This window comes from Lissotriton vulgaris, chromosome 8 (genome assembly GCF_964263255.1).
Source record: "Lissotriton vulgaris chromosome 8, aLisVul1.2, whole genome shotgun sequence".
Taxonomy (NCBI): Eukaryota; Metazoa; Chordata; class Amphibia; order Caudata; family Salamandridae; genus Lissotriton; species Lissotriton vulgaris.
In genome coordinates, this window is record NC_141696.1 from 495,469,786 (window position 1) to 495,481,965 (window position 12,180).

Consider the following 12,180-nt stretch of genomic DNA (forward strand, 5'->3'; position numbering starts at 1 on the left):
ACTGGCATGCACACACGGACACCACCACTGGCATGCACACACGGACACCACCACTGCCATGCACACACAGACAGCACCACTGCCATGCACACACAGACACCACCACTGCCATGCAGACACCACCACATCACCACTTAGCACGATTCAGCACCATCACAACACCACTCAGCACCACCACAGCATCACTCAGCAGCACCACCACAGCATCACTCAGTAGCACCACTCTTCACCACTCAGCACCACCACAGCAACACTAAGCACCACCACAGCACCACTCAGCACCACCACAGCATCACTCAGCAGCACCACCACAGCATAACTCAGCATCACCACAGCACCACCACAGCACCACTCAGCACCACCACAGCAACACTAAGCACCACCACAGCATCACTTAGCACCACCACAGCATCACTTAGCACCACTCAGCACTACCACAGCACCACTCAGCTCAACCACAGCACCACTCAGCGCAACCACAGCATCACTCAGCACAACCACAGCATCACTCAGCGCAGCCAGAGCATCACTCAGCGCAACCAGAGCATCGCTCAGCGCAACCACAGCATCGCTCAGCGCAACCACAGCATCGCTCAGCGCAACCACAGCATCGCTCAGCGCAACCACAGCATCACTCAGCGAAACCACAGCATCACTCAGCACAACCCATCATTACTGATTCAAATATGTTCTCTCAATGTTTCAAGGTTTATTACAAATGTCACAAAAAGATGTTAATATTTCACTTCTGTTCTTGGTTTTTCGTCACAATAAAATACACTGAACCTAATCTTCACAAAAGTTATTTACAAAAGTTTAGGCTATTGACTATAAATTAAAAACAATTTCATTTAAGTATTAATTATTTAAAAAAATGATAAGCCATTGTTATTTGTAATATCAATACATCTAAGTCACGTTAATACAAAACATGTTACAGGGGCAGCTCTAGGCTCATGGAGGCCCTGGGCAAGTAGCGTGGGTAGGGGGCGCCGGAGAGGGGGTCCGGGCAGGGTGGAGCGCGGAAGCCAGTGAAGGGGGGCGGGGGGGGTGTTCAGGGTGTTTGGAAGTGGAACAGAGCTGGAGGCCGCTAAATCCCCACCAGGGGCCACCACGCAAATATGTATCCATCCTCAGAGGATTATTATATTGAGGATATATATTGGTGTGGTGGCCCCTGGGGTTTGGTGGCCCTGTGCAGGTGCACAGCTTGCACATGCCTAAGGCCGCCCCTGATGGTTATGAGCCGTCTCGATTACTGCAATGCTCTCCTGGTCTCTGCGAATGAGTCATCCCTCAGCAGTCCAGAATACCGCTTCGTGACTTGTCACAAATTCTCCGTTTCAACCCCTTCCCCTCCCCTGCTCCACAAACTTCACTGGCTTCCAATCCGCAAGCGTGTCAAATTCAAGGTCTGCTGCACAGTCTATTAACCCCTGCATAATAAAGGTCCTCTCTACATTTCCAGGAAACTCAAACCTATGCCCCCTCTAGGACTCTTAGATCAGGCAACAAATCACTTCTCCAAGTCCCCAGGGTTATGAAAACAAGACTAGGTGGGAAATCATTTTCCTACCTCGCTCCTCTGTACTGGAACCAGCTTCCCACACACCTGATGCAATGTCCTGACTATCTGCGCTTCAGGAAACTTCTTAAGTCCACCCTATTTTAACATTTCTCATCAGCCCGCCAGCAGCTCCGTCCAAAGCGCAGAGATACCGCTTCAGGGGTGATTCAGGCATTCTGCTAAAAACCCATAAATAAATCAAATGCTTTCATAAGGGAGAGTGACCATATGTGTCTCAAGGATTTTGTCTCCTGGCTTAATACACAGGATCATAACTTAAAATTCACTTGTAGCTACAATAAAGAACAAATTAACTAATTGGATATTTTAGTTAAACATGTGAATGGGAAGATGTGTAGAACATTATATTGTAAGCCCACTGAGAACTACCTTTTGACGTATGATAGTTTTCACCTGAGATCACTGCGTGATAATTAACCTTAAGGACAAATTCTCTGGATTGGACAGACTGGCACATGTAGAAATTACTGTTTTAGGGAAGCAGAACTGCTTACCACTAAACTAGTAGAGAACGGATACCCCAAAACTATAGTGCATAGAGCACTAAAACTAGCTTGCTCCTGTCCAAGGGAAACACTCCTCACACAAAGGTAGGAAATTGACAAAAACAAGGAATGTACCATTATGGTCTCCACGTTCAGTCCAGTGAGTAACACTGTTCGTTAAATCATTAACAGACATTGGCATTTAATTGGGGAAGGAGACCCCTCCTTTGTTTGTCTACAAAAAGAATAAGAGCATAAGGGACCATGTAGTGAGAGCTGATAGGGAACAAGAGAAAGCAGAGGCCATCACACAGGTTTGGGGTTTACAACCTGTTATCAGCCATTTTTGGTGTGGCAATTGTGTGGTTGGCAAATTCAAGAATCACACTAAAAACATTGAAGTAGCAGGAGTTAGAATTCAATTAAGAAGTCTCTCAAATTGCAACAACAGGATTGTTGTATGCCTTCTCATATACCAACGTAAAAAGATTTACTTAGGTTAAACTACACAAATGGTTAAACAGAGAATCTGTCAGCATCAAAGTCACATTAGATGCAAAACCTAACGAGCACCACTAGTCAAACATTACAGCGAGGCACAACATACAGAGGATATATACTATGGTGACAGTTCTTGGAAGCAGTAAGACCAGACACAAGAGGTGGGAACCTGCAAGATGTATTGGCGACTCGAGATCATATTAAAAGCACATAAAAAGGATTGACCGATATTTTTGAACTGAAAGGGACTGCAGCTACTTTACCCTAGGAGCCTGTATATACTTATGTTTTCCCTCCAATGTTGACCAGGCCTCTAGGTAAAGTTATCTAGAAAGTTCCATGCTTGCTGATGTGTCATGATGAAATGCAGAAATAGAGATTTGATCTCTACTGTTATCTTCCCTAGTACATCTTAATGAAATGATACAATGTTGCAACTGATCGTGATATAATATCCTGAAGACCGTGAGATCATACATTTATACTGTCTTGATTAGCTGCATGTTTGTCTGAACGACTAATACCAGTTACATCATATGACAATAGGATCATAAATATATATTACCATCTCAAGTACATTTTCATGCAATGAAGCAGTTTGCCAACTGTGCACGACATGCGATCCTATAGACAAAGTGATACAGCAAGATCATACATCTGTATTGGCCATATTATCTACATATGTGTGTGAATGATTTAGACGATGCTAGCATATGAGAATAGGGTCATGAACATGACAAGTAAAATGGTGTTAGCTTGTCCTGGATATTGTCGATAGCAATGCAGGGGTCCATGGTATAGAGGTATGTACTATTATTGATCGAGACTGAAGACTGCGATCCACAGTGGTTATATTCTATTTGTTTCCAGTATGGCTGAGAAATTTGGTGGTGTGCTATGCATATACTCGATTTCTAGGTACTCAGCACACCCAATATGGCCTCCGCAGTTAGTGGTCCAGTCCTTAAAGAGGACCGCAGGAAATAGAGCATGCTTCTCCCTGCGCATCCTTTTTGTTTTAAACGTTTACATGCAGACGTGCTGAACTGTCTGCTCTGCTCCTACACAACACTTTTTGGGGTGTGATAGACAATATATGTCTATACAATTAGACAGTGAGGGTGCACTTGGGTTCTTTTTAGTGGTTACTGGATTGGGATTTATTACATTATGAAGTAGAAAAGTAGGACTCAATGGTGTCCGGATCCTGATGGGTTTTCCTACCTGTGTTCACATTACTGGGGTTTCTGTCCGCCAGTACTAATTATAGGACTACATTTTGATGACATTGGTTATGGGAATCAGTTACTACAACATGTGAACATTTATGATTTAATACACCATTTAGTTGGTCACATAGTTATGCTTTGATCGCCCCTACATGGATGTGTATTTTCGATGTGAGATGCAGGGCAGTACCCACATTTCAGAATACTTAATATGATTTATCTATTTATTTTAGTGGTGATCCAGATACCTACTATCATTGACCACCCCAGCACATGAAAAATGTACACTGCTTGGAGGTAGGTCTTGGTTTATTTAGTAAATTTTTCATTAGAACAGACATGTCTGATGCACATAGTAAATTAGTGTCTCTACTTGTTTGCCCTGATGGGTATGTACCGGACAGCACGGCTTGTCCTGAGGAGACCCTTGTAAATTGTATGTAGGGTCGAAACGCCGACAATTTTAGAAGAAATTGTGTGTTGCTCAATTACATTAAAGACAGGAACCAGTGAATACATTTCAGAGGGTTTTGTGTCCATGGAATGTTGGAGCCATCCCGCCTTTACATACATGTGAACCATTGTAAATGTTGCACAGCACTGTACCTTGAGTACTGAGCAGTCTGCTCTTAAATATACTTTTTAGGTCTTGCCTCTCAACGCGCATGCTCATTGAGCGAGACTATAGGGGCTTAAACAAGGTTTACCTAGACTGGCGATTTGATGCTGTGCCTGTGCGCTTTTAGGTCAATGTGCAAGCGCATTGACCTAAAATGCGCCTGCACATCATCAAATCGCCATCTGTTCCCCAGCAGTACTCCTCCCACTCCTTTGAAGTGAAGCTTAGCTTGACTTCAAAGGCCCCTGCTGCTTCACACTCGCCGTGTCTCTCCCTCATCGCCTCTCTCCCCGCTCCGCCCCCTGCTGCGGCCGAGGCGCATTTCTCCTCCCCCCTCCCCACAGCAATGCCCTCTGTCTTGTTTTAGTCTTCACACTTCCCAGACAGAGTAATATTTATATTTGCTGTTTGCTAATGTGCGTGGCCACCTCGGTATTTCAATAACTATATGTCGTGTGTGACTGGTCACAGTTTTTTGTTTTCATTATGTCAATGCTTCTCTTAATTAAATGATGAGATTTCAGAAAGCCTACCAGTATCGTGTTTCAGACTGGGTATTTGCTACGTAGTCGCCATTTCCCCTTATTTTTAAGAGGGTCCTAGCGTGTTTAGTTACGATAATACAGGGGCACATTTCTTTTTGGGGTGACATTTGGTCGCTGAGTGTGTACAGAATAATCTTTCAATTTGGGGCTGCAGGTATTCCTCGCTTGTCAAACTTAACACATAAAGGCCCTTTTGACTGTAGTTGCATGGCCGTAACCTAGCATGTGATATATTTTAATAAAAGAGAAAACATGCATTTTAACCCCTCGAAAGCCTGACAGCATTACACGGCATAGCAATTGCGCAAGTCTGCGCATGTTCGCACGTATGTGCGCACACCGACTCAGGGACAGGATATGGCTCGGAGGTGCTTTTGTGCTACGTGTTTTCACGCTCCCGCACATGCATGTTGAGTCCATGATGAGGCTGTTGGACTTGGCCCTTCTGGCAGGTTCACCCCTGAACTTTTTGCCTAGTGATTTCTGGTCTTTGCGCACTTTGACACTGGCGCAGTGTAAAGTGCGTCCTCTCCCTGAGTGCATGTGTGGGATTGGCCTGCTCTCCCATAGGAATGCATGGGGAATGTCTGTGTCCCTGGTAGTTCCTGATGCGTGAGGCGTGCATGGTCAAGTCTGGTATGTGCAAACTCGGGAGAGTGAATGCTTCGCAACGATGTATATGACATGGTTGTGTCTTGTGCGGAAGATCTACTTCTAGACATGGCTGTGTATGTGCTGTGAAGGTGCTGGCGTGTGATTGGCTGGAGCTGGCTGGGATGCCAGGCTCCAGGAGTCTGTGTGGGTCTGCCCCAGTGGTGAATGGAGAGATTAGCATGCTGATGTGAGGGAGGGGCTGCGCCTGTGTCCTGAATGAGGCTGGGTTTCCCCCACACAATGCTGGCTCCGCCCCCTGTGGTGCGACTGATGACCCTAGCCTGCCTGATGAATGAAAGGGGTGGTTGAGCCATCAACAGTGCTCTCAGACCAGCTGCGACTGGTTCTGCCCCCACCCTGCACCCACAGACAAAAGGGAAAAGGTGTATAAAAGAGGGGCTGTGACCCCATGAAGATGTTCTTGTTCTGACACTTGAATCTGACCAGGGGCATGCTGCTGCTGGGGCCCGGGGGAAGGCTTGCCTCCCTGGGCCCAGCCCAGCCCAGCCCCTGGACTCCTAATGGACCTTTGCGGGACTGTGGAATGCCCTAAAGCGCCTGGGAGCGCTGGAGTGTCTACTAAGCGCTTGGGAGCGCTTCCTTTCTGCCACAGCGCGCTGAGAGCGCTTTGTTTGCCAAGCCGGTGCCCACCCGGCATTTGTGGAGTTCTGCTGCACTCGTTGTGTGGTTACGAGTGCCCACCTCGCTTTATGGTTATTTTAAAGCCGGTGCCCACCCGGCATTGCCCCGCTTATTTAATTATTTAAAGTCGGGTGCCACCCCGATTATGGCCGCATCTTGATTTTTCACTTCGAGGGTGCTCACCCCTCTTAAATGCCCCCGAGAATCACCGCCGCGGCCCGAGCGCCGCAAAACAGGAAGCCAGGCACTACTGTGCCTGACGCGGGGCGGGACTTCCGGTTTTGGAGGGAAGTCCCGCCTGCCGCCGCGCACCGATTGGCTGCCCGCTGCCGCCGGGAAAAAGAAACGAACAGCCGGCCGAGAGATGTTGTCTCGCGGCCCGGGGCTCCAGTGAGATATGGAGAGCCCGGGGCCGCCAACATGGAGAGGAGTGCTACCGCCAGAGTGGCTGCACCTGGACAGGAGTCCCACCGCAGAGAGGAAACCAGCGAGTCCCGGTGAGTGAAGGGGGGGGCTGCCGTCCCTGTCCTGCCCCGAGCCGGTGAGTAGAAGCTGGCGGTGGCGGGATCTCCGGGCGAGTGAGTGCACCAGGGCGCATTCCGCCTTCAGGGCGGCCCCGGGTGGCAGTGGGCCGCCCCGACGCCTTTTTGAGCCAGAATGACTCCGCCTAACCCCCCCCACCTTGAGCCACGAGCGCGAGAGGCTCTGAGGTGCCATTCTGCTTGTTGAGCCCAGGAGAGGCTCATGGGGGCATATTGGGTCAGAGCCTGAGAGGCTCCTTAAGGCGCCACCATTGTTTTAAGAGCCCACGAGGCTCAAGGGGGCATTCCTTTGTTCTCGAGTCCCCAGGAGGGGGACTCCAACGATGCCCGCAATTGTGCTTACAGCCTAGAGAGGCTCAGGGCACCCCCAGTGTTCCCGGGTCCCCTGTGAGGGACCCCACCGCCCAGAGAGGCTGCATCTTTTTGTTTTTTGAGCCCAGAGGAGGCTCAAGGGGACAGTTGTTTATTTCTGCAGAGCCTGTGAGGCTCCCACGATTGGCCCATCTTGCTTGCACCAGTTGCCCAGCACTTTGTGGGCAGCTGCCACGTTTAGGTTTTGGCGCAGTGGCGCACCCTGGACTTTGATGTAAGTTCTGGCTAATGTGATTCTGGCGCATTTATGATTGATGTGCTAATGTGATTTATGCGAAGTGTTCTTTGCTGCACCTCTGAATGTGTTGTAGATACATCATGTGCCTTGTTTCTCTTGCACCTCTGAATGTGTTTTTATGCGTCATGTGCTTTGTCCTTTTACACCGCTGAATGTATTGTGATGCATCATGTGTTTCCTTTCTTACACCCCTACAGGTATTGTAATACTTAGGTGGTTGTTTTCTCCCTAGTGCAGGTGGTACTAGCGAGGCCCAGGTCCCTAGTGTAATCTCCTAAGATAGTGAGGGTTGCATAGGTGGTGCTCACCTGGTACCAGTAGTGACTGGTTGTATGTTATCTTTGTGCTACAAGTTTACATCCTAAGTGCTATTTTTAAAAGTGTTACTTCTAAAAGTGCTGATTCCTGACAGTGGTCCAGGTGGTCCTGTCTTGTAAATATCCCCTGTAAATTCTGCCCGTGCCTCTGGCACAATGTAAAGTGTGTGTTTTATCTAATGTATGTTTATTGGAATACAAAGGCTATTTTTATATATACCCTTGTGTGGAGTTTCCTTTGTGGTGGGCCTTTGGTTGTTGTTGCTGGGGTGCGTGCGCAAATACTTAACTCATACCGCCTCCAAGTTTAGCCTAGACTGCTCGCGCCACGTTACCTAGAGGGCGAGTAGGGGTTGCCTTGGTGTGTGACTCCCTTGCCCTGACCTTAGGAATGGTGATCCCTGACTGACCTCGACGCGAGTCTTGGCCAGCCAGGGTCCCTTTTCTAACATTGGACGCAGCGGTGAGGATAAGGATTTGTGTTTGCGTTGTACCACAGTGGCAACTGGCCACACTACAAAACTCTGCATTTTAGATGACCACATTTTTGAGGATTATTGTATGGAGTTCTCTAAAAATGTCATTTCTGTGGAAATGTGTTTCTTGTGCACTTTGAGTTAGGTGTCCCTAGCTCGGGAGGGTAGATCATCCCCCTAAGTGCAGTGTGTTTTCTGGATTCACCATGAGGGTGGGATCCAGTGGTGGCAGCATAAGTGTGTTCAGTGCATGCGTCCCCCGTCCCTGCCCTGGAGTAATGGTACCTGTGTCACGTGTGGTCAGGTTGAGAAATCAGGGGTGGTAGAAACTGCCTTACCAGTCTGGGGAGGGGTGTGTGTGTGTGGACGAATGGTGTGTTGCACTGGACGTGTGTGTGAGTTCTCTGGATGGGGAGCTTGCTGAATGCTTGTGTACTCATGTTTTGCTCAGATATTTAAGTTCCGTGTGTTAAACTTTTCCCAAGAACGTCTGCAGACAGTGGAGCCTGCTTTTGATTTCTGTGGTCTATTTAGAGACAGATGTTTGGAGTTGGTAATGTTCTGGGAGGAGAGAGGCATAGGGGATGGAGTGATTCCAAAAGGAGTGGCTGAGGTGTCTTCCAGCCCAGTGTGGTGGAAGAGGTTAAGTGTAGCCCAGCTAGGTCTCGGTGTAGGGGCTCACGTCCTGTCTCAAGAGGAGAAGGAGTGGGTGGGACTGCATGTCTCCAGGTGCCCGAAACCCAGTGTCAGGGCCTGGAATGTTTCTGAAGGGAACATCAGGTCGGGGGCCTAGGCTGTACCAATAGGTCATTTGAGGAAGATCTCCCACAGTATTTGAAGAACGTAGAACATCAGTGAACAGGATTTCATGGGTGGGCCTGAAGCTCATGGGAGTTTCCCCTGCCCCTGTGCCATTGTTTTAATTGTTGGGGAGTGACCCTAAGGAAAGGTTCTGGTCTTCCAGCCCAGTGTGGTGGAAGTGGCTCAGAGGAGCACAAGCCTGGTCTTCGTAGTCTGGGTGTTTTTTTCTTAGGAACACCAGGTGAGGGAGCCTAGCATGTCCGTATGGAGCGTCCTTGTAGGGAGATCTCCCAGCGTGGAGAGAACGTGGAGCGCCTGTAAGCAGGGCTCTAGTAGTTCTGTTATCTGGCAGTACCGCTCCAGTTGGGAGGGTGCAGAAGTCCAGATGGAGGGGTGCGAGGGGGATAGATTCCCCAGTGGAGTAACCAGTGGGTCAGGGGCCAACCAGAAGGGTTGTGTCGCCAGAGAGTGACCAGGGTGATGCCACTTCTGTCCTGAGTGTCAGGAAGACTTGTACACGACACATTAGTTATGTGTCACCCTCAAGGAAGTCCTGGTGCGCCAGGCATCTGACCAAAGGGGTACGTCCCTCGGTTGGGGAGCCAGTAGCCGGTGTTTCCGGATCTGGACGTAAGGGCAACGGTATGTAGTGTCCTGAAGGAACTCCTGCCTGAAGAGAAGGAACCGGGTAAGCTGTATGGGGGATTGACCTGCAGTGGTTGCCTTGCTGCTGAAGGAGGAGTGAATTCGAATCCCAGGTGGTAGACCAGTTAAGGGAGCTGTGACTCTGTCATGACCAGCCTGGTGTCCTGTAGGCACCGCACTGAGCCGTGTCTGCCTTCGGCCGCGCAGCCTATGCCGCTCGCCGTCCCCGTCTCGACGCGGTCCGCGAGCCGCCGCCTGCGCCGCATCTGGCAACCCGCAAAGTGCAACGCCTCACTACACCGATCTTGTGCTGGTCTGACCGTGGTCACTGCTGCTGAGGGAGTAAAGGTCCCGAACTGGTGGGAGAGTTGTTCTGGAGGGTGCTTCAGAAGTAGAGGTAGGGTGGGGCATTCTTGCCCGTGACCTCTGGTCAGCCTGAGGGTGCGGACCCTAGGTTGGAGGATCAGTGGTAGTTTGGAACTACACTGAGAAAGGGAGTGGAGAATGGCTATTGTAGGCCAGGGGTTACTACCCCCCACTCTATGTATTGGCAGGGACCAGTGGTATCTGGATGGCCTAGGGCCTGGTCCTAGCCGTGGACAACTAAGGAGTACCGGTGGGGTAGCCTAGTTGGGCCTGTTTTTTTTTAAGTATGTGCTTGTCTTATGGATCAACGTGGCGTAGAACCGGAGGGTGTCCCTGCAGTGCGGGCCCGCGTCCGTGTTCTATCGCCCCAAGCAGGGAAGTCCATCACGGTGGTGATTGTTCTCCCCTGCGTTTTGGCTGGAAGGGGGTTGTGTTGGACTTGGCCCTTCTGGCAGGTTCACCCCTGAACTTTTTGCCTAGTGATTTCTGGTCTTTGCGCACTTTGACACTGGCGCAGTGTAAAGTGCGTCCTCTCCCTGAGTGCATGTGTGGGATTGGCCTGCTCTCCCATAGGAATGCATGGGGAATGTCTGTGTCCCTGGTAGTTCCTGATGCGTGAGGCGTGCATGGTCAAGTCTGGTATGTGCAAACTCGGGAGAGTGAATGCTTCGCAACGATGTATATGACATGGTTGTGTCTTGTGCGGAAGATCTACTTCTAGACATGGCTGTGTATGTGCTGTGAAGGTGCTGGCGTGTGATTGGCTGGAGCTGGCTGGGATGCCAGGCTCCAGGAGTCTGTGTGGGTCTGCCCCAGTGGTGAATGGAGAGATTAGCATGCTGATGTGAGGGAGGGGCTGCGCCTGTGTCCTGAATGAGGCTGGGTTTCCCCCACACAATGCTGGCTCCGCCCCCTGTGGTGCGACTGATGACCCTAGCCTGCCTGATGAATGAAAGGGGTGGTTGAGCCATCAACAGTGCTCTCAGACCAGCTGCGACTGGTTCTGCCCCCACCCTGCACCCACAGACAAAAGGGAAAAGGTGTATAAAAGAGGGGCTGTGACCCCATGAAGATGTTCTTGTTCTGACACTTGAATCTGACCAGGGGCATGCTGCTGCTGGGGCCCGGGGGAAGGCTTGCCTCCCTGGGCCCAGCCCAGCCCAGCCCCTGGACTCCTAATGGACCTTTGCGGGACTGTGGAATGCCCTAAAGCGCCTGGGAGCGCTGGAGTGTCTACTAAGCGCTTGGGAGCGCTTCCTTTCTGCCACAGCGCGCTGAGAGCGCTTTGTTTGCCAAGCCGGTGCCCACCCGGCATTTGTGGAGTTCTGCTGCACTCGTTGTGTGGTTACGAGTGCCCACCTCGCTTTATGGTTATTTTAAAGCCGGTGCCCACCCGGCATTGCCCCGCTTATTTAATTATTTAAAGTCGGGTGCCACCCCGATTATGGCCGCATCTTGATTTTTCACTTCGAGGGTGCTCACCCCTCTTAAATGCCCCCGAGAATCACCGCCGCGGCCCGAGCGCCGCAAAACAGGAAGCCAGGCACTACTGTGCCTGACGCGGGGCGGGACTTCCGGTTTTGGAGGGAAGTCCCGCCTGCCGCCGCGCACCGATTGGCTGCCCGCTGCCGCCGGGAAAAAGAAACGAACAGCCGGCCGAGAGATGTTGTCTCGCGGCCCGGGGCTCCAGTGAGATATGGAGAGCCCGGGGCCGCCAACATGGAGAGGAGTGCTACCGCCAGAGTGGCTGCACCTGGACAGGAGTCCCACCGCAGAGAGGAAACCAGCGAGTCCCGGTGAGTGAAGGGGGGGGCTGCCGTCCCTGTCCTGCCCCGAGCCGGTGAGTAGAAGCTGGCGGTGGCGGGATCTCCGGGCGAGTGAGTGCACCAGGGCGCATTCCGCCTTCAGGGCGGCCCCGGGTGGCAGTGGGCCGCCCCGACGCCTTTTTGAGCCAGAATGACTCCGCCTAACCCCCCCCACCTTGAGCCACGAGCGCGAGAGGCTCTGAGGTGCCATTCTGCTTGTTGAGCCCAGGAGAGGCTCATGGGGGCATATTGGGTCAGAGCCTGAGAGGCTCCTTAAGGCGCCACCATTGTTTTAAGAGCCCACGAGGCTCAAGGGGGCATTCCTTTGTTCTCGAGTCCCCAGGAGGGGGACTCC

At 50.9% G+C, this 12,180-nt stretch overlaps 1 protein-coding gene across 10 annotated transcripts in view; it reads left to right on the plus strand.

The window, feature by feature from the left end:
• LOC147697229 (F-box-like/WD repeat-containing protein TBL1X) overlaps positions 1-12,180 on the plus strand; it is a 929,968-nt gene that overhangs the window by 252,608 nt on the left and 665,180 nt on the right. For 5 of the 10 annotated variants that reach the window (XM_086934318.1, XM_086934313.1, XM_086934311.1 and 2 more), the window contains exon 3: positions 4,037-4,100. The exons of the other annotated variants lie outside the window; for them this stretch is intronic. The gene's annotated coding sequence lies outside the window, so the exon portion shown is untranslated. The remainder of the gene's footprint in view (positions 1-4,036; positions 4,101-12,180) is intronic. 10 annotated transcript variants of the gene reach the window in all.